The sequence below is a fragment of the Mytilus galloprovincialis genome, chromosome 5 (genome assembly GCF_965363235.1).
Source record: "Mytilus galloprovincialis chromosome 5, xbMytGall1.hap1.1, whole genome shotgun sequence".
Lineage (NCBI taxonomy): Eukaryota > Metazoa > Mollusca > Bivalvia > Mytilida > Mytilidae > Mytilus > Mytilus galloprovincialis.
In genome coordinates this window covers 37889272-37917133 of record NC_134842.1, presented here as the reverse complement: position 1 = coordinate 37917133, position 27862 = coordinate 37889272, and the positions used below count along the sequence as shown (strand labels likewise).

Below are 27862 nucleotides of genomic sequence, written 5' to 3'. Positions count from 1 at the left end.
CCCGACTTGCATCAGTTAGGATAATAACTATCTCATTTTGTTCCTCGTTTATTCAATATGCATATTTCTCAAATACCTTAGAAAATGAAGATTTCTCCTCTCCGTACCACATTTTGTTCAGAATATCTGTGACGGTTTTGTTGTCAAGAAAAGCCTTATTTTTCGTCTTTATTGCATCTTCTAAGTACCCATGGTGTACCAACAGACGACCAGCATGATTCACTGATTCACCGAGCTCATTGTCAACTAAATCGTTGTTTGAAGTAGCCTCGTTAATAAAAACAGTAATAAGGGTTGCACGCTCTGTGAAATATCTATAAAAAAATCCATTATCTGAATATTGCACGCTAAGAACATATTACTTATACAGTCCTCAGATTTGGCCCTTTTCCAAACATAATTGCAGAGTATGAAGATGACTTTTTTTGTACTGAGAAATTAGTAACTATATATTATGTTTTATACTCAGATATAGATGTTCTTAATTGAGTTAGTCTTTAAGGTAATGTTTCCAAATTATAAGATAATGTTTTGTTTGATAATACATTGTAACAACTGTGTAAAGCTGCATCAGTAGTATGGTTGGACACATCAATACACGAATTCTGTTGAACTGTGGAACAGTCATCATTTCTAAGTTATTTCAGTAGTGTGTTATTCTATTGAAATGACATCAAATGCAGGTATGAACTTATTCACATTGATATAAAACTAAGAAAATTGTCTGAGAGTTAAGTTTTAAAAAAATGTATTATTACAGTTTGTAAAATTATTGCATATGAAAACATTTTTTGTTACTAAAGCTTAAGGCTTTCATACCACTTTAGATCTCCCCGGATTTTGCTTTGCTTAGTCTTTAGTTTTCTGTGTTGTGTTTTGTGTACTGTTGTTTGTCTTTGCGTCGTTTTTTGTTTATTTTACCATGGCGTTTGCAGTTTGTTTTCGGTTTATGAGTTCCTATGTCCTTTTATTTCTTTCGCCCCTCTCTCATGGCCTAATACTTTCAATTTCATTTTAGAGTTATGGCAGAACAAATCGTATACGTTAAATATATTCACATCCAGTCTATACCAGTTATCAACAATGGTTTGCATAAAATAACATTATAAATGAGCTTTGTATTTTATTAACTTAAGTTCTGAGATATTAGTAACACAATTTCTTGCACAACAATTAAAAAAAAAACAACATCCGAAGACAGTTACTCTGATGTGTAATTGTGAAATATACTACTAATAAACAAACAACTACATAACACACACAGACATGCATTATAAACACCCAAATGTTTTGAGGTTGAAATGTAGATGTTTCCTTCAAGTTTCATTTACCCAAAATTTTAAACGTTAATGTGCCCTACACTTTATAATCACCCATGCTAAAGGTATAATAGGAGTATATACTTCATTTGAAGAATCATTTATTTCACAATTATTACGATATAGGAGTATAAACACTAATCAAAATGCAATAAAATGAATCCGCATTTTGACAAGCAGTCTTGCCATCTTTTAAACATTCAATATGGTATCTGAATTAATATTTCCCTTACAGTTTTAATCTCTGTGCTGTCTCTCTCTCTATTTGCTCATTCTTCTTGTCATTACTAACATCTTGTAGAAGTTTGCATCCGACTAAAATATGCTGAATGCGAACCTGCAACATAAATAAAGGATATGAATATTGTATTGTTTTGAGAGAAATGCATTTTTTTTACCTTTATGACAGAAGTACATGTATATAATTTTTGGAATAAATGCTTCTATATACAATGTATATTAAAAAAAAAAGTTTAACAATTTGATTACACAAATTTGAAGATTTAGCATTCTTGTATTGATTTTTAGAGTAGTTAGGTATATATATATCATACATATTTGCTCCTGTGAGGAGGCTGTTACTAAACGGTTACAAGAACTTCGCGGATTATTGACCAAACGAGGTTATAAGAAATTGGACATAGATCGGGTTTGTGCGTGCTTACAATAACAGCTGCAATGACCTATTACAGTACAATCGGAAGAGGCGCAGCAAAATAGTCCCGTTTGTTCTAACATGCAATCCTGCCTTAACTAACCTTTCACTTTAGATCCGTGTCAATTGGCAAAGTATTGCCAAGCACCCAAAATTATCTAAGATCTTTCCCAATCCTCCTGTCTTAACTTTTCAAGACAAGTGAAAGACTTGTTTGTAAGAACTGACGTCTCCTCAAATAAAAGCTGTTCAACTGCAGGATAGTGTAAGTCATGTGGTAACAGACGATGTCTGACTTGTCAACAAATACTAAATACTCAAACATTTACTTGCCATTCTACTGAGTCTGTGTACACTATATTTTGCAATGTAACGTATACCTCCTTCAGTGTCGATGTGGCATGCAGTATGTTGGCGAGACAGAGCAGCCATTCAACACACGCATGACTAGTCACCGAAGTGACTACACTTGCAAGCCCGACCTCCCCGAAAGTCGTCATTTGTGATCACCTGGGCACGCCCAAGCTGATCTCAAAAACCTTACCATCACAATCATAGACCACAAGGAGGGTTGGTCGAAAGTCGACAGAGTCGCACGGGAAGGATTTTGGATAGGAAAGTTAAGAACAGTTTCCCCGGAGGGCATAAATGAAAAAAACTCAGAATGAGTCACTCGTTTTCCTGTCATTACTTTTTTCTAATATCACTTGTTTCCAGTAACTTCGGCTTCCAAACTGGATTTATAGTTTGAAGATTTTATCATACCAGGGCTCCATTCCTGTGGGATGGATGTACAAATACGCAGCCTACGCAGACCAATTTATTATTTTGTATAATACATTATGTTGCTCTTGTTGAGTGTATTAAAAAACTTATATTGTCTTGTCTTACCTCATTCGATAAAATTTTACTTATTTTTCTAATCATTATTAAATTTGCGATTCGTTTGGGAGGCTTTGATATGTAGTTTCTGTTGCAATTGCCCTACCATTGTCAAATTTGAAATATACCTACTTGGATCAGTTAGGGCATTTTTTGTTTTTATTTAATTGAGGACTGCTATCCATGAAGTTGTTGTAACAACTTAACTGTCACCACCTTTCGTAATTTAGAGTTGTGCCAGTTCACATCGCATATATCAATTTGTATTTTGGCATATATTGCAGTCTGCGCCGTGTTTGGACAGTTTTTAAATTGTACTAGGGTTTCTGCTGTTCGCTGTTTTAAATTGTATAATTTTCAAGATTTGATAATGTTTTGATTTGAATAGATTGACATGATTCATTTTACATCGTGCTATTACCGATGAAGTATATCTGTTATCCGAATATCTAAATTAATATTTGTTCATTTCATTGTTATTTTATGGTGATGTTGTACCCTTGTTGACTTGTTATATATAATATTTTGTAGTGTACTGTATCATAGTACATAATCCATTGCACGGTAGGTATAGTGATCGGCAAGGATTGTGGTTTTTCGAGTGATTTCATCGGGCTCTTTCGAGTGTGACCAATTTTTTCGAGTGATTATGATCAAAAACTTAAATAAACAGATTTCTTTTCTGACAAGACGAGATATAAACGCTTGAGTTAACATACACGAATATACAAGGTGTGTTAGTATTTAAGATAAAAATATATTATCAATCCGATATTATTTTTTGTTTAAAAAGTTGAATTTAGCCTTACAATGCTTTTATTCCAAAAAAAACAGAATAAAGCCAATTTTATACACATACCAATGCAATGGAAATGCTTACATAGAATTCTTATGTCCTTAGCTATACAGACACTTAACAAAAATTCGTGTTATTGCATTAAAACGATATTTTGAGACTAAATTCATTTCTATGTCTTCGGGTTTTTTTTTTAAAGTATTCCGGGCTTTTTCGAGTGCGTCCGTGTTTTATCGAGTGATTATTAAAATTTTATATAGCTTAAAAGTCAGTGTATTTACGTTTAAAACATACAAAAATTCAAGTTATGTACTTTTTAAGGCAAGAAACCAATGCATTCATTCTAATGGTGTACTACGATTAAACTTTCTAACATTTGTATATGTTAATGTTTGTCGCTTCTTATAGATAATTTGATCAATATATATTCATGATGCCACCAATCTTATGAAAACAGAGACAATTTTGTTAGACACGTACGTACAGTGGTGGGCTGTTGAACCGTACGGAAACCTATAATTGTAAATTTCTGTGTCATTTTGGTATCTTGCGAAGAGTTGTCTCATTGGCAATCATACCACATATTCTTTTTTTATATTCATTTAATTGTTAACTGTCTACATATTTCAAAAAAGAGTAGGTTAATGCCGCTACAAGGCAGCACTCGCACCCGCAAAGTGGAAAGGGATTAATATAGGTTACAAAATTTGTTTCCGAATACATTGTAAATAAACATGCTTAAACTAACTGAGTTAACTGCAGTGGATAAGTCCGCAAACAGACTGAAAGAATGAAAATGACTAAATACTATAATTTTCTGTCGAACTTTTAAGATCCAAATGACTGTTTCAGATCAAATGTATTCTACTTTTCGATTTTGAATGTTGATCATTCTATCATTAACAGTACATGCAAATGACATTTTCATTATTTCACAATGTTCAACCTTCGATTTTTAATACTTAAAAAAATCAATATATATATATATATATATGTTCCAGACCATATGAGTATTTGGACCGTACGCGTACGGTCCGGACCGTATACGTATACTCGTACGGTCCGACCATACGCGTACGGTCGGACCGTATGAGTATACGCGTACGGTCCAGCTGAGCAGACATGTTTTGGGATCATATGGGTTAAATTTAAACAAACATTTATCAAAATCTTTATTTTTAGTTATACAAATTGTTATTATTACATATAGATGAATAAAGTGAATAAGCGAACAATTGACATTAAATATTTGTTTAATTGTTTATCTGAATCCTATTTTGTTACTCTGGACCAAGGTGACACTTGCTACAAATATACCACAAAGAACGTCATATTTTCTTTTACATTAACATGATTTGTTCATGCATGTTCCTTTGTCTTTTTTTGTAAAGTTCCTAAATATTCTATAACAATTGTCTCCCCACATTATGTTTACTTCCGATAACTTCAATTTCAATGAGCATAATGGGCTGCATGCAGTTAACGAATTACTGACTTGCTAAATACAGGAGATTAACAGATTAAATAAGCGTGATATTTTAAATAGTTAAAATAATAAGTTTTTATTTCCATTACTATTGAACTTTTTATATTAATTTGAGACATAAGTTCTGTTGATCTGTTATATACATTTGTATCTAATAAACTTGACTAACTTCTTAATATTAATCAGACCGTACGCGTACGGTCCAAATAATCATACGGTCTGGAACATATATATATATATAACTCGTCTAAACATCAACCCAACAATGTTAGATCTGTAAAATTTGCTTTCGCAAATTTTTGGTTCTTCCCTCGCCGGGATTCGAACCCATGCTACTGTGATATCGTGACACCAAATCGCCTGCACTGTAGCCGTCCCGCTAGACCACACGACCACCTGGGCTCTTAAAAATAGAGCTTGCGCTGGCCGTGTGTTACCTTTCAACGTCAGTTTTAACCTAGCGGCGTATTGCAGTACATGACATATAAGGCATGAAGATGTTATTGTTACAGATCAGCTAAATTATCTATAGTAAAGGATCCTACAAATTAATGTAAGATACAGTCACAGAAAAAAATTATATTTATAAGTACGTCTGAGTCAGTGACAACCCTACAACAGATGTATCCATATATATATAGATTGCCTAACAATGTAATTTTAACACACTATTTAGTATGTAAATATAAGAATGTTTAAAATATTTACAAAATGATGCAAATAAACGCAATATTTCGCTAGACCAACTAGCTTTATCAAGCGTGCATCTATCCAGGTGAAATCGGATGTAGATGATAAGAAACTTTTGCAGCTCAACGTCTGTGTTGCACTTGCTGCCTTTAAAATAAGAAAATTTTGCAGCTCAATGTCTATGAGCACTTGAATTTAGCTGCTTTGAAAATAAGAAAATTTTGCAGCTCAATGTATATGTTGCACTTGGATTTAGCTACCTTAAAAATACATAATTGGTAGTTGAAGTTAGCAACGTCCATTGGCCAGTATTACGGGATAAAAAGGACGATGATTTGTTTTATATATATATATAAGTCTGAAAATTACATCAAACGGTGTTAGAGTTAGATTTTATACTGACAAATTTTTGTCCGTCCCTCAGCGGGATTCGAACTCACACCTTTGATACACTACAGCACCAATCGCTTAGCCTATATATATATATATGATTTAAAAGTCTCTTAATGTATCATCTCATAATTTTTTTTTTTATTTTGATATAAATCTTAGTTGAAGTTGTTGCTGTTAATAATTTTGTAACCAATCATCAATTCAATGATGCAGAACGGTGTATAGTTTGTTGATTGTAAAAACATACGGTCAAGACGAACACAACAAGAAAATTGACACGAAGCAGGTGTTAATAAACAGTCGCTTTGACACAACGAAAGACCGGACATTCTTTGTTTGTGATATCCCTAGATATTGTTTAATGCCATACATGTATATTCACTGATTTTTCAGACTCTAGACTCCAAAATGTAATTATACAGGTAGATAAATTTGATATATTTAAACAAAAAAAATTAAAAAAGAAATCGGTAACAATGCTCTTGTTGAAAATGAATGCTATACCTATCATATTTTGGCTCTCACAGCAGTGTACATGTATACAAATTTTGCTCTAGATAATGAAAAATAAAAAAAAAATTATAGTTAATTTTATAGTTTACTCTCCGACTATGAAATAATCAAAATTTTACTTATGTTAATTTTAGGAAGGACAAGGATTTGTATAGTATACAAATCCTTGGGAGGATTTGTATAGTATACAAATCCTTGGGAAGGACGTAAACCATAAATTCATGATTTTATTATTTATAAAAGGACACTTTTTATCATAGAAACTGATGTTTAAGACGCGAAAGATGCACTTTGCATGATCAAAAGAAAATGTTTTTGCACATTTTAACAAAATTGGACAAAAATCGTTCATCAGCAAGACAATTGTTAAAAAAATAATTATATTATTAAATCGAATCATTCAGTACAACGATTCTCATCATATTTTAAACTCAAAAAGTTTGTATTTGATTTTTAGCGGGGATTAAAAAAAAAATCTAAAATTGTTCATTGAAGACTATCTTAGGATTAAAAAAATAAATTGTTTGCCTTTATTTTTTTTAAACAAAATCGGACGAGGATATTGAATCAATGACCAGAATCAATTTTTATCGATTATATTGTTTTTTTTTAAATTTAAAGAACTTTAATTTGGAATATTTGTGTCATGAAATATTTGTTAGATTATCAAAAATGTCTCTTTTTTATCACCGCATACAGGATATATATATATAGTGGTATAAGGGGAAGGTTTAACGTGCCGCATTTTTGCGCTTGTCGCACTGAGTCAGGAGCCTCTGGCCTTTGTTTCTGTTGTATTTTTTTTTTTAATTTCAGAAGTTTATATGAACTTAAAAATCTTGTTTTAAATGTGTAAATGTGAAATTGAAGAGGAAAAACACGTAATTACTTTATGTCCTTTATATGCACACCTTCGAAATATATTGTAAATGATGCAGTTAAACATAATGATAAATTTTATAACTTTTCTAATGACGAACACGTTATGTTTTTATGCAGAAATGAGGAACTATGTCTGGTAGTTGCTAAAACCTGCCGGACCGTAGCTAGCCTCTCTTAAAAGTGAGGCAAAGTATATTCGCTGAGTGTAGCGAGGCCAAAAAAAAATTCGGCGAGGGGTCTTGGGCCGCTCAAGGCACATAGAAGCACTGAAAAAATTACGCAAAATCGTGCATTCTGAGCATTTCCAGGATTCTTTCTTACATTGAAACGACAATTTTCTGGCCTCAAAGCAAAGGTAAACGGACAGAAAGTCACAGGACAAAAAGTCACAAGACATAAAGTCAGAAATTTGGTAGACAAGAAGTCACAGGACAAAAAGTCACAAATACACTGTTGACAATTGTTTGAATATATAAGAGAAATATCTTGAAATATTTACTTTTTGATACATATATTCGTATTAAAATTTAGGAAATGTGTCATTATATTTGAAAAATGAAGATTTAGTTTATTTTAATCATGTAAAAGAAAGATTTAGTTTATTTTAATCATGTAAAAGAAAGATTTCGTGGTACCATGAAGCCATTTAAGTGCCAAGCCACTTTGACACTTTGTTTTTTAACAATTATTTGATCATCTTTGATATATTTTTTTGAACATTTTTGTTTATAAAGTTAGTTTATATACAATAGTTCCAGAAAAAAAATATTTTGTAGAAATAAGCGGTTTTTATTCAAAGAAAATAATCAGAAAAAATGAATTGTGACTTTTTGTCCTGTGACTTTTTGTCCGTGACTTTTTGTCTGAGACTTTTTGTCCTGTGACTTTCTGTTAACATTCGAAGCAAATACGTAGATTAATTGAAATTTTAGACTTGTTGGTTTGAGGGACAACATTAATCGACCGATTTGTACATGATGTAAGATAAAGCAAACATCATTATTCTCATATATATATATAGGTAGCATGGAAACTGACTAAAACAATTATGATTGTCAATGAACTATGCATGGAAGTTATACTATTATACTAACAAACAACCTTGTCATTACTATATCATAGTCCTAAATATACATGAAATATTGGCAACAGGACGTTAAGCAACTAATATCGATAATATTTAGTATGTCAATCCGTTTAAGGTTACATAGAAACTAATAAGAAATAAATATTATTGTCAATGAACAACGAAAGTTAATATACTACTATACTAGCAACAGATCGGTGACGTTTCAATGGGCAGAGTTGCCTCCCTGGAAATATCTGATACTGCTATATTTGACCATAATTATACACATAAAACAGAGAAATATGCTATAAAAATAATATTAAATTCCACTTAAGAATGAGAATTGATGGATTTAATAAATTTAATGAAGAAGGTGAACAAAGTGAACAACTATTTGAAATAGTACATTGTTTTCGTCCCTTCTGAAGGTACGAGAATTCCTAGAAACAATAGCAACATGTTCTTATGTCAAAATTGTACATATACGGTCTAAATTATACAAGTCTTGCACATTTCACCCTAACGAAACAGTTAAACTAAGTTAGCATAGATGCATATAGCAACTTGCAAAGATTAGAAAACAAATGACTGAAATATTTTTGAATATCCTAACACGGTATTAACAAAATTTTGGCATATAATTCGGAAAGATCCGATTGCCAAAAAAATAAATAAAAAAACTATCTAAATCCAAACCAGATAGTGGTTTAAAAAACAATAAGAATATTGGCAACATTATAATTAATCATTAAGCCAAAGGCATTGATTCACATACCCAAACCCGGGAGGCTTTAGTATACAATCATTATACTGTGAAACAGATGTAAAAAGACGTGATGCCGTTTTATTTCAAGAGATCACGTACAAGGAAAACCGAATGGTTCCTGTTATATTCATGTATAGACCCGATATGGTATCTACACAAACCTCTTCAATTGTTAAACATGGAGACATTTGTATATTATCCAATAGGTGTTAAAACATACACGACAATCTGCTGTTGAATACCATAGTATAGCACTGATAATTCTACTATCTCTATTAGATCTCGTGTAGATTTATGATAGATTAGATCACGTGAATAAAGACAATAAGTCTTTTCATTATATATATGAATAATTAACCAAAGGTGCTGATCTACTTGGTGAGTTTCTTTAGTCTGTAAAAAGACTAGCTACAACGTATACAATCTACATATACCATGAGATACAAATAATAGAAATCTAATATATAAGTAAAGTGAATAACTTATATCGAATATACAAAATGAACTGGAATAAAAAAAAAAATAATAGAATACAAAAATAAAATAAAATTATATAATACAAAAATAAAACGTATATATAGAACATATAACCAATGTAGAATCATATTTATTATTTAATAATTATTTAAATGATAATAATCCCGTTTCATTGCAATTGGAGGTGACAATGTATATTAATATAAATGATATACCTATATAGTACAAATGATAAAAACGTATAAAATAATGAGTCAACATTATACTCGAACTTGACCAGTTCGCAGTTGGCGAGAGAAAAGGCAAATTCTGAAATTAAACCTCGAAAAAAAGAGACCACACACGTGTTCCTGGAGCTAATATCACGTGTCAATACATGCATATATATACGAAAGTAAGCGTTAGAAACCTGACATAAAAAGAAACATAATTTCTTATAATCTTTAATAAAAAAATCACCTGGATGGTTGTATACACACAATAAGTATTTTCATGTCAAATCAAGTGTCAGTTAAATTATGATTCTTGAATAATTGCAAACAAATAAATAAATTGACAAAATTTAATGTTTAAATAAATGTCCGTGATAACCTTCAAAAAATGCATATCCTAACACGAACCACACGATTAATTCTTTCGGAATTTTTAATCCTACATGAACCATGTACGTTAGACCAACCACAAACCGACTAGTACGCCGAATAATACGATGAACGCTAAAACGATACGATATACTCTAAACGAAACGATGTACGCAAAACCATACGATGTACGCAAACCATATACGATTTAGGCAAAACAATTACGATGAACGCTAAACCATACGATGTACGCTAAACCATACGATGTACGCTAAACCATATACGATCTACGAACATTCATACGATGCACGCTGAAAGAGCACTTAAAGTAACGTTTATGGTACGGTTGATGGTACATGGTTTCGTTCGTTTATCATTCGTTCAGCGTCCGTACAACATTCGGTCAGCGTTTCGTTTGCGTTCGTACAGCGTTCGGTCATCGTCCGTACATCGTTCGGTCATCGTCCGTACATGGTTCGGGAATCGTTCGTATTGTTAACTTTTACGTTACACGGACTGTATATACTAGTTTGGTTATTACCGAGCCAGACCATATGAGTATTTGGACCATATAAGTATTTTTTCAAATATGCATTAGAATCGTTTCAATAATACAATAAACCTCATAATTCAAAGGCTACAAAAACATTAAATAATGATGCCGTAGTTAGTTTGCATTGCTAATTGTATTCTTTTTTTTCATGCGTGAGGTGAAATTCATTTCACACGGTAGTAACGGTACAATATCTTGTCTCCATTTGCACGTCTTGGTTGTGCACGATCCTTCGCAGTTAATCTAATTAAAATATTTATCTCGGATTTCGTTATACTACGTTTTACTAAATATCAATAGTACATGTGTAAAGTAGTATAACTATATCATAGATATATATTTTAATCAGATTGTTTCGCAGTTACTCTTTGCGCTTTAGAGTGAAAAGTCAACCTTCTTAGCAGCTTCGTGTAGTGATACTGGGGTCTTGGGAATTTCATAACAGTTCTTAGGAAATTTTGGAAAATATCTTTCAAAGTCGACATGTTGCAATTCTAGCGTAATAACAAATCGGGAAGTTCCATACATTTAGGTATAAAATGTGTTTATTATAGTAAGTAAAATCAAATGTGTGAAACTGCTTCTTTTTATTTAGTTAATCTTTTTATCATTATAGTATAATAAAATGACCTTTGGTACCGTATTTTTTAATGACGTGACAACAAGAAGGGTCATACCTTATTTAAGAGTTAAGTATTAACTGCAAACTTGTTAATTACCCCGACCATACGCGTATAGTCGGACCATATGAGTATATAGCCATACGGTCATGACCATACGCGAATGGCCCAATTCTCATATGGTCCGGAACATACATATAACACATATAAAAGAAAACAGTAGTGTGCACTGTTGTTAAAATTACAAATCTAACTCGTTTAAAGCTAGCTGTATATCACGGGTTAGGTTCATAAATAATCCGTTTATACCTCCTTTTGCATTTTGACATTAGTTTATCATTTCCGTTCCAAAGAACCCAGCGAATGAATCTAGCTGGAGTTAAATTTATAGCAAAAGCTTTCAGCTCATATAAAGTACGGGAATAGATTAAATAACAAATGCAAATTGAAAAGGTAAAGTTATAACGACTCCCAATTTAAATCAAATATAAAACAACATAAACAAAAATGGCTGACATTAAGAATGGTAATCTAAGAATACCACTAGATGTTATGAATAAATCAGTTGATCTGTAACGGTAACCTTGAATTATTCTCTTTAAAAGGCACCAATTTTAGTAAAACGTGGTTATTTTTTCTGATAAAGGCTGAAATGAGAAAAAAGTCAAAAGCATATATAACATAAATTAACATATGAACAGGTTGCATACTACACAGAATAACAATACCTCTAAAAAAAAAGGAGGTGAAAGGTAAACTTTGTGCAACCTTTTGATTCATTGAAGTTGCCTAGCAAATTATATATTTGAAAATTTAACTTAAAAACTGACTTACAAATCCTGTATCTATAAGCTGAGCTGCCCCGGAATAAAACTTTTTCCGCAGTAATGCTAAATATATGAGTCCAATGACATCAGAATTCCAGATTGCCTGCTTGATATCTATTAAAATAAATCAGGCTTTCGAAGATTATAGTAAACTGAAATATCTTTTGTTGTGACAACAGTGTAGCTAAAACACAAAAGTTCTATGAAAGATAAGAGGATGGTTACTTTTTCTAAAACATTGTATGATCTTTAAGCCACATTGGTATTCTTCATTATCTACTTATGTTTACTGGAAAATAATAAATATTTTATTGCACAAAATAGTGTAAAAAGGTACTAATAAAGAATAATACAGTAAGGAACAGATCATTACAAATCATTGTCTTATTTGAAATAAAGTTTAAAGTTGAATACATACTTACTTGAAAACATAGATGGATATATTAACGATAACATTTATATGGCCACCAGTTTCAGTATGTCTTCTCTCGACCGTTCAAAAATAATCATTATATAAGTATCACATATATTTATCAAGCAAACAACGAAAATGGATTAACTAACTGCAAATGTTGTAATTGGGGGTAGTGTCAATTGACATTTTGTTCTTTCCAATTATATTCTTTTATCATTAATGTGCATTAATACATAAATTTGTTTATGATTTTCATATATTGTAACTAAGATTATCTACAAATGTTTCAAACTATTATCAATATAATATATTCTACCTTTTTCCTTCCAATCTGTTGGCACATCAGTTAACCTTGACAAAGCTTCCAAGTCACCCCGTAATCCACTGGCAAATGCAGTAGTCAAATCCTATAGCAGTTATATATTATATATAATTACCCCATTTATTAACGATAAATATAAGCTACACCTCAAAAATTACAATATGTGTCTACACATTGCTTATATAAAAAAAAAAGGACCACTATTATTGAAGTTTCTATCAGTCATCTGGGTCATCATCTTGATTTACTAAACTTCATGTTAGAAGGCCACTTTTGATTGGTTAATACGGGGGATATAATTAACTCTTTCCCAAGGCTAGTACTATATGTCCCTTCGTGTAGACGTTTAATAGCACACTTTATTAAATACGGATGGTTGTTATGTAAAAGACGTCAAAGTGTATTAATTTAAATTTAAAATTGGATACATAGTAACAGAATATTCAGAAAAAAATAAAACATATCTTAGAGGGTGATAAATTGAGAATGCAAATAGTAAAAACTGTCCAAGGGGACAGAAACCCGACCAAAGAGCTGAAAACAGCCCATGGTCATTGATTGGTCTTCTGTACGACGTTGTAACTACATTCCTAGGCAATTTTATTATTTTGTGTATTTAAATTGATATTTTTACTAATATATCCACATTCAAATAGATGTGTATGTTAATATGTGTTGCTACTTATATGTACTTTTACATGTATATATATATAAATATTCTTCTTAAGATAACTGTATTGCATCAAAAAGACGTTAAATTAGTACATAATTAAGTCAACGGATCATAGAAATGTTTTTGTTATCAATAACAAGTGAATTAACCAAGGCTCCGTGTTGAAGGCAATACTGGTTTACTTTTATAAATTGTTATTTGGATGGAGAGTTGTCTCATTGGCACTCACACCACATCTTCCTATATCTATAGGCAAATAAATGTATTAAAGTAATTATTTCATAATTTGCATGTCAGGACATTTTATAGCCGACTATTCGATATGGGGTTTTCTCATTGTTTAATAGCGTACGGTTGCCTATTATTGCTAACATCCACTTTATTAGAAACTATGTGGATATCTGTCTCATTGGCAATCATACCACGTCTCATTTCTTTATTGTAAAACTAAAGCATATAAGAATCGGCACCAGTTTATAACTGCTCATGATCAATAAGTTATTGAACTAATTGTCCTTAATAACAACCATTGGTTTGCTAATGGCTCTCTTTAGAATTTACTTGAATGATGTACAATTTATCTTGCGCTATCATATAAATAAGGCAACTAGGTTAATATATTTCTTTACTTTAAATACCTGTTCATAAATGTATTCAATAGATCGATGATCAAATGATATTTTAAAGGCGTCTTCTGGAATTCGCCATTTTTCAATCTTCAAAAGGTACATCGATAATACGTTTACATAGATTTCTTTGTCTGTCTCCTAAAATTGTTTGCATTGTTTTTACTTAAGAATATTCGCTTCTCCTGTTTTTTACTTTTTGTCAGATATTCGACAGCCTCAATTTTATTCATTTAATGCCAACGAACAAATTTACGTCTACTTCTACTTTTTTCCATTATTTAAGGTCATATATTGCAAGAGGTGTTGATGAAAATAGTATAATATCTTTGTTATTTTCATAGTTTTTTAAAGAAAAAAGATGTCAATTGTGACAGCTCACGGACCACATCATTTGTGCTTTTTTAGTTCTGTTCTCTGAAGTCAGTCTATTGTTTTAACAGTGGATTATTTTTTTAAATTCCACTGACCACCAGATTAACTTAAGATAACTTATGTCATAACTTTAAGCTTTTTAACTTACGAATTCTCTCAAAAACGAGTGACAGATGAAAGGTTCGAACCCGCGTATTTTCGTCAGTAAAGTCTTGAGTCTAGGCATTTTGTTCTTATCATAGTCTAAGCATGATACCACTAGACCACGAGTGCTTATATATAGTAATATTTAAATATTACTCTTAAAGCGTATATTTGTCAATACATGTCAATAAACTGTATTTCTGTCTTTTTGATATCTAATAAAATATATAAATACTATACATTCAAGGAATTGTAAATATTACGTATTAGTACAGTTCCTTGATAAAATAAACATCCATATACACATTACACTTAGCACTTTTAATGTACAAGGCCATTACTTTTTCATCATAGCAAATTCTTACTTTTGGAATTATTATAATAATGCTATCATACCATCACTTAATTTTTGTTTGTTTGATTATAAATATATACGCATCAACATTTAACTGCCTCTTATGTGAATGATTTGTGATAAGGTACGACTATGAAACTATTTCTTTGACTGTAAAACCAGACACAAAATAGTCAACTTGATATGAAAAATGAAGTATAAATACCTCTAAGATTCAAAAAAATATTTTGGTAGAGAAAAACATTAAATTTAAAAAAAAAAAAATTCCCGGTACTAGACTTGAACATGGTACTGTTAGTATCACATTTGTTTCTTTCGGTGCCAACGACTAGACGATCACGGCTATGAATTGCGCAATTATGCTTGGGTTTCAGAATGCGTACCAAAAATAATACTAGTTTATTTACGGATTGACGATGGATGCCAAATGCAATAACGTTGAAATAATCTAAACATATTGAAAGCGAACCAGTTTACACAATATGTATATATTATTGTTAAATCAAGACCAATCATTGTATTTATTTTGTCATCAACTGGAGTCTTGTGAGGTGTTGTTATTGTGGTATTTATACTTCATTTAGAATTTAAATAATCCTAGTCATTTTGAATATATGTTGTAAATCCAAACAATTTTTTTTTTATCTTTATTAAGTAAATCCAAACAAATGGAATATATTAACAATATTGACTTGCTCGTTTGGTTGCTAAATACTATATATGTAAGTATTAAAGGTTTTTAAATGTTGGTAACTAATTTGTTTTAACTTTCAAAAAAGATTTTTTTTTAAATCCGATATTAATTATATGTCTTTTTGAATAAATTATGAATACTAAAATCTAATCAATATACAAAATTTGTAATGATTAAACATTTAATGAAATAATTATTTACAAATATAAAATCTGGAATTGAAAGGGGAGATAACAACCAATTTAAGTTAAATTAAACTTATATTAAGTTAAATATAAATGTGAACCGTGTGGATCTAATCATTTCCAGCTATTAGAGAATAAAGAAGAGAAAATACAAAATTATGTTCATGAAATTTTGTTGATTCATTGTCAGATCATGAAACAGATAGTCGTTTTACTAGAAATAGGTTAAGCTAGAGAATTGTTAAGAAGTAGTGGATTCGAAAACGATAATTAACTCGCGACTAAAGTCGCTCGTTGATTATCGTTTACGAATCCACTACTTCTTATCAATTCTCTACTACATAAACCATCCATTTTTAACAGTCTTTTTCTAAAGGTTTTTATCTTGAAACAGAGGAGCAATCATCATAAAAGTCAATATATATATAAACATTTACAAAATAATCGAAGCTTATCTATGTATATCAAGTCGACATTCCTGTCGAAGGTCGTTTGTTCTCTCCGGTTTCCGCCGCTAATACAATACAAACCATCATCAATTAACAAATAGAGCTCAGAATAGCTTAAAATACCAATCATCACTCAATCAATATCAAGAAATTGTGAAATGTATCGAGTGATCGATAAGCGTTATTGTGTGTTTACATAATTTAAAAAGATATATATTTACGCCGACATTGTTTTGTATTAAGAATATTCCGTTTGCTACCGGTTTAAGATTGAATAATTGTTGGAAAAGAGACATTTACAAACTTTTCCGAGCTCAGTTATATGCCAGTTTTCATTTCTAACATAAAGGATATCGGAGCATCCGTGATCACTCCGGGAGTTTGTTCTGTTTCACTTTGCTCTGTATTTAGTACACCAATCCAATATATATTTATTTGGAGAAACCCAATGTTTTATCAGCATGTTAATAAAAACTTACGTTTACTTTTTGTTTGTTCTCAATTGAGACTGCAATAGAAATAAATAATGTCACAATAGATAGTGTATTTACGAGACACAACCAATATAGATGGTATTACAATGGAAAAAAAACCTATTACTTTATTGTTACAATAGCAAGACATATTATTCTTACTGCTGCCTTGAATTCAACATGTTTTAAATATCTATCTTCATTCTGTTTGTATGTGTCTGTACCAAATCAGGAGCATGTTATTCAGTGGATGTGGCTTGTTGTTGTGTCACAGATTTGTTTAATGTTCATTTTTTTCAAATAAATAATGCCGTTAATTTTGTCGTGTGTATTATTTTAAATTAGTAATTTTATGACCTTTAAAAGCTGACTGTGCGGTATCTGAATTGCACAATGTTTAAAAATGTACGGTGACCTATATTTATCTATTTCTGTATCTGTTGGTCTCTTGCTGAGAGTTTTCTCATTGGCAATTATACCACACCTCCTTTTTTTGTAGATAAAAAAATCACAATCCGTTGTCTTTTTTTGTAAAAGTCTGTACTTGTTGGACCTTGTATTTGCAGAAAATTAGAAAAAATAATAAAGGCAGAATGTTTCATGTACAAGCTGTATAAATGTACTTTAAGTAATATTTTATTTTGTTTGTTTTTTTAATAAATCCAACAGGCACATGCCAAACATTTTCTTTTTAAAGCTACAAATTATAAAAAAAAGTTGTTACTGGTGCATAGACAAAAAACCACGTCAATAACAATAAATGTCATGGTATTCTTCTGTGAACATTAATATTAAGATGATCTTTATTGAACAATCTATTAATGTTGAATAGAGAAATGAAATAAAAACCTTCAAATAAATGATTGAAAAGATTCATTGCTGATGAGCATGCACAAAAATCGTTACAAAAAATACAATTCTATATTGAGATTTAACAATCTTTACTGACGAAGACAGCAGTAATTGTCTTGGCACATTTCAATATGTATTATAACTTCCTCAAAGTGGTAAGCATACATACTTCTTGCGAATTTCGGGTAAAAAATTGTTTGAGGTAAAATAAAATATTATCGAATAGATCATAAATGAAAAAAAAACAAGAATGTGTCCATAGTACACGGATGCCCCACTCGTTCTATCTTTTTTCATGTTCAATACTTTAATTTGATTTTAAAATTAGAAAGATCATATCATATAGGGAACATGTGTTCTAAGTTTCAAGTTGATTGGACTTCAACTTCATCAAAAACTACCTTGACCAAAAACTTTAACCTGAAAAACATACGGACGCAAGGACGAACGAACGCACAGAGCATAAAACATAATGCCCCTCTACTATCGTAGGTTGGGCATAAAGAATATACCAGTAAAGCAGACTGCCGATTAAAATTTTCCATTTAAGAAAACATTTGGCAATAAAAGAAATTAAGAATATAAGTTATAGAATAAGTCCGATTTACTGTCTATTCCTGGGATTTACTTGAGAAGAGGCCTATTATCTACTAGGAATTTACACTTATTTGAAAGTTTGCTTACTTGACATCCACCTTAATTAGTAAGAACAAATCTTCAGATGTTATAAAGAATTTATATAACATTTTGTAACATTTTGTAACGCTTTCATTACATTGCTGTACCCAATAATTCGCGATCAAAATTAATCTGACCATCTAATCACATAAGGAAGTATTTTGTAATAGAACAATAATTAAAATAAAAAAATCTTGAACACATTTCATCTAGATTTATGTTTTAATTCGTTGAATACACACGTTTTTCTTGTAATGGGATTGAAAAGTTGATGTTTTTTTAAGTGGTATTTTTATTGATAGATCAAATTTATAGTATTTATGCAAATTAATTGGAAAATGTGTGTGTTTCGTTTGATAAATCTTCAGTTGAGAATCATCAGATAAAAATGAATTGGTACAACAAAAATGAATTTTCAGAATGTAATACTATAGTCCAGGTTACTTATGTAATTAGGGTATGCTCTCATTTTTAAAGCATACAAAAATAAGTATAACACATAAAACTACATAAAAGCTTCATTTCTCATAAGGAAAATGAAGTACATGTGAAATGAAACATACATTTATAAAGTTTACTAAATGATACGTAATTTGCAAAAGACATACCTCCAATAACCACGTGACATATTAGAGCTTCGAAATCCAAGTTGCTTTGCACCTCATTAATAGCCGAAATTTCTTCTGTTGTTTCTGCATTCTTAATTGCAATAAGAGTTTCAGATTTTCTGACATTCCACGGAGTCTTTAAATTTGTCATATGCTCAGTTGCTTTTTCAATGGAGCCGTTTTCAAGTGTCAAAACAGTAACGTCTGGACTGCTTTTCTACGATAAAAGATATATCAAAAAAACATTGTCAAAGTCAATTTCCCGAATTGTGTCTCATTATCAAACGAGTTATCGTCAGGTTTAAACCTTATGACAACATTAATAAAATATGCTTCTAACTTACAAAAATTCTTACTTACATCAGTGATACCATATGAGGCTCTTACTTTACAACTTTGTCTTAAAATTAAGAATAAAATGGGTAATGTGTCAAAGTGACAACTACTAGAAAAAAAGAAGTCGCACTAACATCCGATACATATAAATAGATTAAAAACTATCCTGGTTCCCGGTAGTACGTTCCAGGTAGTAGCTATTAGCCATACTCCCTCATACTGAATATTGCGATCGGTAACCAGTCTAACTGAAAACATAAAAAACTAAACAATGCCAGAAGCTCCTTACTTGAGACACGTGCGAAAATACGGCGAGGTATAACAAAATTTTGTGGAATCTCAGAAAAAATCATGAAAAAAGGTCCGAGTCAAAATTCATAATACTAATATGTCATAGAAGGAACTAAGTAAAATAACAATGATTTATAGACTAACAAGGACTACTAGCAGTTACGTGCATGCCAGCTCCAGACCTCAATTAGACAGAGTTACAGATTATGCCTTCATCATAAAAAAAATCAAGCTCAATCCCTCCTGTTATGGGTTGAGAATCGAACCATCATAAAATTAAGGAAAAAACTTAACCAACGTCGAACTGGTTTCAGAATAAAAGTGTTCATTTCTGATGCAAAACACCTATGAGAAGATCAATATTAATTCCAAACTACACCATCTTTAATGATCTGCTTACAATATCGTGTCTATTTCCTTCTGAATAAGTCTGTTTAAAGGTTTGGTTAGATTTTTCGGTGAATGACGGCATGTGTGTGCTTTGTATAGAATATTACCATAAAGTTTTGATGAAAAATACCTATAATATAAGATGTCTGCATGTTGACTTATATTTACGAATGATGCCTTTGTGACGTCCCGATGATAAAATAAAGTAAATGTTTTGACTTGTTTTTGATATCGAAAACCCTTATGTTATAATTTGTCAGTAAAACAGAGATTTCTTTTTTAACCCTCTTGTTGCCAGGTGTTTTTCAGGGTTGCATTTCATGTGCCAGAAAATACGAACGCTCGACGTTTGTGATGTGAAATGCCAAACAATGACGTCATTCGATATATGATGTCAAGCAATAATGACCGTGACATTGAAAATCATTGTAGAAACACTTTTTAATTTTCGGTTTTTCATTTTTAAAGAGGTACAATATTTATCAAGTTTATAGTTTTAAAATACGCCAGACTCGCGTTTCGTCTACATAAGACTCTTCAGTGAGGCTCAGATCAATATAGTTATAAAGCCAAACAAATAGAAAGTTGAAGGGCATTGGGGACCCAAAATTCAAAAAGGTTGTGCCAAATACGGCTAACATAATCTATTCCTGGAATAAAATAATCCTTAGATTTTCGAAAAATTCAAAGTATTGTAACAGGAAATTTTAAAATTGACCATATATTTGATATTCATGTCAACACTGATATGCTGAATATTGGGCTGGTTATACCCTGGGGGACGAAACGTCCACCAGCAGTGGCATTGTCCCAGTGGTGTAAATCGTTATCAAAGGTACCAGGATTACAATTTAATACGCCAGACGCGCGTTTTGTCTACATAAGACTCATCAGTTACGCAATAATACAGCAATGATGAGAAGTTTGCATAAATTAAAAAAGTCGTGTATTCCTGAAAAATGCATCAACCAAAATCATGTTGTTGCCAGAATTTCGTACCTTCAATCGAATAATCGGTAGTAATAAACTACTAGCACTAACTAATACGTCTTCATTCAATCCTCCATTACGCAAGGATATAATTACTGGTAAAACTTTCTCATGTAACACATCTGCAATGAAAAAGGGTTTGTAATTATAATACAATCATATGAAAATTTAAAGTTATTTTCAATGTTAACTTAAAAAACTGTTGCACAATTGTTGCATGAATAAGCCAGAAATGTTTCTGATCCTAAAGTGGTAGTTTGTATGGCTAATGTGCGGGGATCATGATTGTATATTAGATAAACTGAAACCGTTTCGTAATAAGAAAAAAAAGAAATCATGATAAGAAACGAAGCCCTGGAAAATGACTTGAATATATATACAATCTTAATACAGGCGCTGCTCAAAATTGCTACATAAAAATTGAAAGTTCATAATTAGGAAGCTGAAAGGATCTCTTTTGCTCCATATTGGTTCTATTGGAATACTTACATTCTGCCATTCTAATGAAGTATTTGATTTCAGTTTCTTCTGTGTTTGTATCCCCTCTTTCGAAAATTCGAAATCCTTTCTTCACCAATTCCTTATATTGATAAAAACAAACATATAAGATAATTTTTTTTATATCAAACACTATTAAACAAAACATTTTGATGGGAAGGCAAAACATTATGTTAAAAATTTGAGAATAAGAAATAAAACGCACTCGACAATACAGAACAGAAAACAATAAATGTAGAAAAGAATGCAAAAAAAGACGAAATAAAACACACACACAAACAGCTAAAACTTTGAGCATGGCAACGTATAACAAACATTCTGTATGTATGTGCCTGTCAAGAGCTTATAATTCAGTGGTTGTCGTTTTTTTATGTGTTACATATTTGTTTTCCGTTCACTTTTTGTACATTAATAAGGTCATTAGTTTTCTTGTTTGAAATGTTTTACATTGTCATTTCAGGGCCTTTTATAGCTGACTAAGCGGCATGGCTTTTGCTAATTGTTGAAGGCCGAACGGTGACTTATAGTTGTGTCATTTTGGTCTCTTTTGAAGAGTTGTCTCATTGGCAATAATACCCATCTTCTTTTTGTAATAAAAACGCGTAAGTGATATGATGACAGAGAGTGTTATCAAACATGTTTTTCACCATTAGTTTCTTTGATTTTTAATTAGAAAAAGAGTAAAACAAACTGTGATACCAATTTTCATGGACACGTGTTTAGAATAACCGCCATTATCGATTCATAAAGTGTGCAAAAAAAACCCAACTAAGACGTAAAATATATTTAACCAATGCTTCCTGACGATGGTGAAACTCTACCTTTCGTAACATGGCATAGACAGATCAGGAATGTTCACCATGCGAATTAGAGTAAGTAATGAACCATGTTATATCAATTGCATATGAACACACATTTTGAGGAAGTTTCCTTTCAAAATATGAATATGAATTAAATATGCAAAGTAACATTGTCCGGCGGGTTTAAAGAAAGTCTGTATATAAAAACAACTCGTTTGCTATTTAAAACATGAACTACATATGTACAGTTACCTTGATTGTATGATCACTAGTGGTAGGGTGAATGCATACAACACTCGAAGAACCTTGCAGAAACAGTACCTTCTTTTCGATGACATGGCATGGTATTTTTGTCCTTTCTGTAAGATGATCGTCGAAGAATCGTATCAAAATATTTCATTGATCTGATATAACAGTATCTTCATTTTTCATAGTTAAAATCGTTTTTGAAAAAACAAAGGGGTCAGGTCCAAAAGTGGACTATAAAAATTTATAAGTCGAAGGAAAACAGAAATATCTGTGAATGTGACGGAACGTTATAACATGTAAATGTAACGAAATTGAGGAGCATCTGTAAATGTGATGGAATTAATAACGTATGTAAATGTAATGTAAGAGCGACAATAATATAACGTTCAAGTTCACTGCATCAAACATTTATATTAACAAACAATCTGAGTTCAAAGCTGACATTGGGAACAAAATGTTTTCATTTATCTTTTACCGGGTTTGTATGAACATGAGCAACACGACGGGTGCCACATGTAGAGCAGAATCTGCTTACCCTTCCGGAGCACCTTATATCACCCCCAGGTTCGTGTTGCTCAGTCTTTAGTTTCCCTACGTTGTTTCCTGTGTACTGTTATATGTCTGTTTGTCTTTTTCATTTTAGCCATGGCGTTGTCAGTTTATTTTCGATTTATGAGTCTGACTGTTCCTCTGGTATCTTTCGCTCCTCTTTTATGTCTACTAGTATTACAGTTTTGTCATTTTACTCTTGGAACAGGGTTTTACTTCATATTTATAATAGAGTTAAACTTTTGGAGTATTGTACAGTAGAGAAGTCTATATTTCATGTTAGAAAACAAGTTCATCTTGAGTCGATAATCTTTTTGTAACAAAATCAACAGTCTGAGCAATGGATTCAGTGAGAAGATATCATATATCGAAACGATATAAACAAGTATGTATGCTCATTTTCTTAAATCAAGTCAAGTTCTTTCCAATTCGTTTTATTGATTTAATTGCAATACGTGCGCATTTCAACCATAACCTTTTATAATTCTGTGTTTATTGAGGTCAAAATATGTAAAAGTTCCCTGACGAGTTATTTGAGAGTTGTTAAAAACAACAAAAAGTACAAATTAAAGCCAGAGCGCGAAAATGAATTGAGACACATTCCTCAATTTTGATTATATTAAAATAAATATGTGCATTTTAAAGCCTGAAACAATATAGTGAATTTTGTTAAGTGTTTTTTTTTTTAATAGTATGTCTTTTTTTATCAAATTTGAATCAGTCTCAAAAAATTGGAGTTGTGAACAAATTATTATATCAGACTAATTATCGTTAATGTAAAATGTTAAACATATAATGACTTACTAAAGCTCCAAACAGTTATTATAATTATGGCGTTGCTTTATTATTTAGTACGGGTTGGTGTCTGTTTCTACATAACATAATATCTGTACCAAGTCAGAAATGTGACAGTTATTATCCATTCGTATGATGTGTTTGAGCCTTTGATTTTGCCTTTTGATAACGGACTTTCCAGTTGGAATTTTTCTTCTGAGTTCGGTACTATTGTTATTTTAATTATTGCTCAGTTTTTATAACTCTGTGCTGCATTTGTTTTATTGTTGTGTGACCTTTTTGTCATTTTTCATTCTTTTTTAGCTATGACATTGTAAGTTTGTTTTCGACTTTGGATGTCAATTTAGTATCTGTCGTTTCTCTTTCGTTAATGTTAAAGAAAACGGAATCATATTAAGAAAACATGAGTATAGTCTAGATACAAGAACATGAATTCTTGTAAAACGTCTTGCATGACATAGAGCAGAAATAAGAGTTATAGACACAAAATACCTGTATGCATATTGCAACTTTATATTATGTAAGAGATTTAAAAATACCTACTTGAATATTCAAAGACGTCATCTATCAGTTGACATCTGTCGTCTTTGTAATCTGTGTTTTGTTTATTTGCAAAAATGAGGTACAGCACAGGTTTATATGATTGTTTCTGTTCCTTATCGATATTATACCGAATGTTCACCTGAATCTATAAAATTTAATTTGTATCTTAATTAAACGTTTAAAATCACCTCTAATAATGTAAGTCACATTCGTGAAAAGGAGGAGGGATTGTAGTAACGACATTAAGAACATATCCGCTATCATCTGAAACGGATATTCCATTATTTTGAACTAACTTCGACATTTGTAACTTTTAGTTTAATAGATTTTTTGTGAACAGCAATCGTCTATTTAACTAATTGACTTTCGAATAATATATAATAGAGCCGTTTTCTAAGTTGGTACATACCTTCGTTAGCTAAGAGCATGAAGAGGCTATTCTAAAATGTCACTTTCCTAATTATGTACTCCATTTGAAAAAGTAAAACTCACAAAATTGATTAATCCAAGATGCAGTAAGCTATAGATGTATTTAAAACAGTTCCATAGTGACTGAATTGAAACTACCAAGGCAAAAAATAGTTGAACTCTTGTGGAGAGTTGTCTCATTGGTAATCATACCACATCTTCTTTTTTATATTCATAGCGACTTATATCCAGTGCGGATACGGACCACGAACAGACAATTTTTTTTTTTTTGTGGGGGAGGGGATTTCTGTTTATATCGTTAAAAAATAGGGACGAAAGATACCAGAGGGATAGTCAATATATGTATGAAATTGTATATTTTTTTTCTTTTAATCAAAAAGCTTACAGTGAACATACAAATATCAATTACCTTTTGTTTTGTATTGTTGTGGCTGAAATCAACGTCAAGGTGGCCTAGAGTATCTATTTAAATAATCATAATCAAATGTATTTAAAAGCTATCAAAGTACATATTTGATAGTCAAGTATATTATGGTACGGTCAGTCACGCCACACTTTATTGTATGAGAGTTTATCGATCGTTGATGAGCGTTTTGAACACTTAAAGGTTAAATATGTTTCGAATACCTATATATGTATTCGACTCAAATCGAGTCCAATAAGATACATCTTGATAAATATGCTTGTTCGAAGACCCTTTTGCTCTTTGCGTCAACTAATTGTGCTATTTTACTACCGTCACATTTCTGTACCTTCTGACAGAATTTTTCCTTCAATGGTTAACACTCAGATTAATGGGGAGAAAAAGGACAAAATTTAATATTCCCTGTTTTCCTACTTCTCTTTTACTGATTTTAATTTTAGAATTTGGCATGAGGTCGGACAATACTGAACAAGAACTTAAGCATATACAAGTTGAACCATTGCATGCAGAGAAGTATTTAAACTGTTGTTGAAAGGTTTGGCAATACGGTATTATTTTCTGTTATTCATATATCAAGTATATAATTATCTCATTTACTTTTATAAGAATCGCGCAACAAATCTTTATATAGTAGTATGATATAAAATACCAATGTCTATTAATCTCTATTGGTCTTTCATAAATTTGACCGGGAATTTTTTTTTAACATAATACAGATGCGAGAACTTACTTTTCGATGGGACTTTCAAAAGGAATCATATGTTTAATGTCAAATATTAAGATGTAACTTATTCTTTAATGGTATTTCCAACTTTTCCTTCAATTTTAGCGGTTATACATACAATTTCTATCAATAGTCTGGTGTAGGTCCATAGTGTTATGTTTTGAGGATTCATTGTTAATTTATTTTAGTATAGTCATAACTTTGTATTCTAAGTACATTGTTTGATTGGTAAATTATGGTTACCTTTTCCAAGTATCGGGAGATGTTCAGGATAAAATTGCCGTGCTACTGTGCTCTCGCATTGTAGTTCCAGTATATTGTGTTTACTTGTTTTGTGATTGGCTGACCATTGCACTTGAATTTCGTCATCTTGCATTGCTAGTACTACGCCTAGAATTGAAACATCATTTAGGTAATATTAACAGTAAAACGAGAATGGTGCTTTGTTTTTTTACATCAAGAAATGCAGTGAAAATTTTATCATCAAAATATAATATCGAATGGTTAAATCAACAACGCCTCATGTTATACATAATTTACCTAAATTAAACTTTTATAGCATGTTAAGGTGAAAGAACAGTCAATCTGATTTGATTAACGGGAAAATTTTGCATTCAACTGAAAATCGAAGAAAAAAGCATATTTATCTCTTTATAGTTGTGAAATATTACTGCTTAATTTGAATAGGACGAAAAATGTAAAAAGAATATAAAATGGAAAACAATCGAACTTCCAAGTTCATATTTCTTACAAAAGCTTTCCCTTTTCGGATATATCTTCGATTTCGACATTTTTGTTATACGTTAATGCACACAATTGCAATTCAAAATGGTATTCTAGAGGGAACAAATACCAACAAACTTATAAGAACGGTGGTGAACTTTTTTTTATTATTTTGTTTTATATTATACATGTTTTAGCAAGTTATTGGCAGTTTTTAAGGAAACAAAATTAAACATTTGATTAAGTAATCAATTGTAATCTATACATACAAATGTCGTTTGTTTATGTCTTACATATTTGTTTTTCGTTTATTTTTTTAAATAAATAAGGCCGTTAGTTTTCTCGTTTGAATTATTTTATATTGTCACTTCTGGGCCTTTTATAGCTGACTATGCGGTATGGGCTTTGCTCATTGTTGAAGGTCTTACAATGACCTATAGTCGTTAATTTTTGTGTCATGTTGGTCTCTTGTGGACAGTTGTGTCATTGGCTATCATACCACATCTTCTTTTTTTTATATTAAAGTAATCAAATGACAATCGACTGCACAAAAATACTGCAAGTTTTTGATTTATAATAATCACCTTCTGTGTTCATTCATACTACACGTATCTTTGTAAAACAATTTAATATCCAAAAAGTAAAATCACCAAAAAAAAATGCGAGGATAATTCAAAACGGAAAGTCCCCAATCAATTGACAAAATCAAACTGCCAATTACATCAAACGAAGGGATAACAACTGTCATATTCACGAATTTGTA

At 31.1% G+C, this 27862-nt stretch overlaps 2 long non-coding RNA genes across 2 annotated transcripts; both read right to left on the bottom strand.

Annotated features, from left to right (window-relative positions):
- Positions 1–21374: 21374 nt before the first annotated feature.
- On the bottom strand, positions 21375–23025 carry LOC143075762 (uncharacterized). Its single transcript, XR_012978407.1, has 3 exons — positions 22916–23025; positions 21855–21945; positions 21375–21487 (listed from the first exon to the last, which is right to left on the bottom strand). It is a non-coding gene; the product is annotated as an uncharacterized LOC143075762 (long non-coding RNA).
- Positions 23026–24822: 1797 nt separating this feature from the next.
- LOC143075761 (uncharacterized) lies at positions 24823–26762 on the bottom strand. Its single transcript, XR_012978406.1, has 3 exons — positions 26620–26762; positions 25638–25690; positions 24823–24944 (listed from the first exon to the last, which is right to left on the bottom strand). It is a non-coding gene; the product is annotated as an uncharacterized LOC143075761 (long non-coding RNA).
- Positions 26763–27862: the final 1100 nt, after the last annotated feature.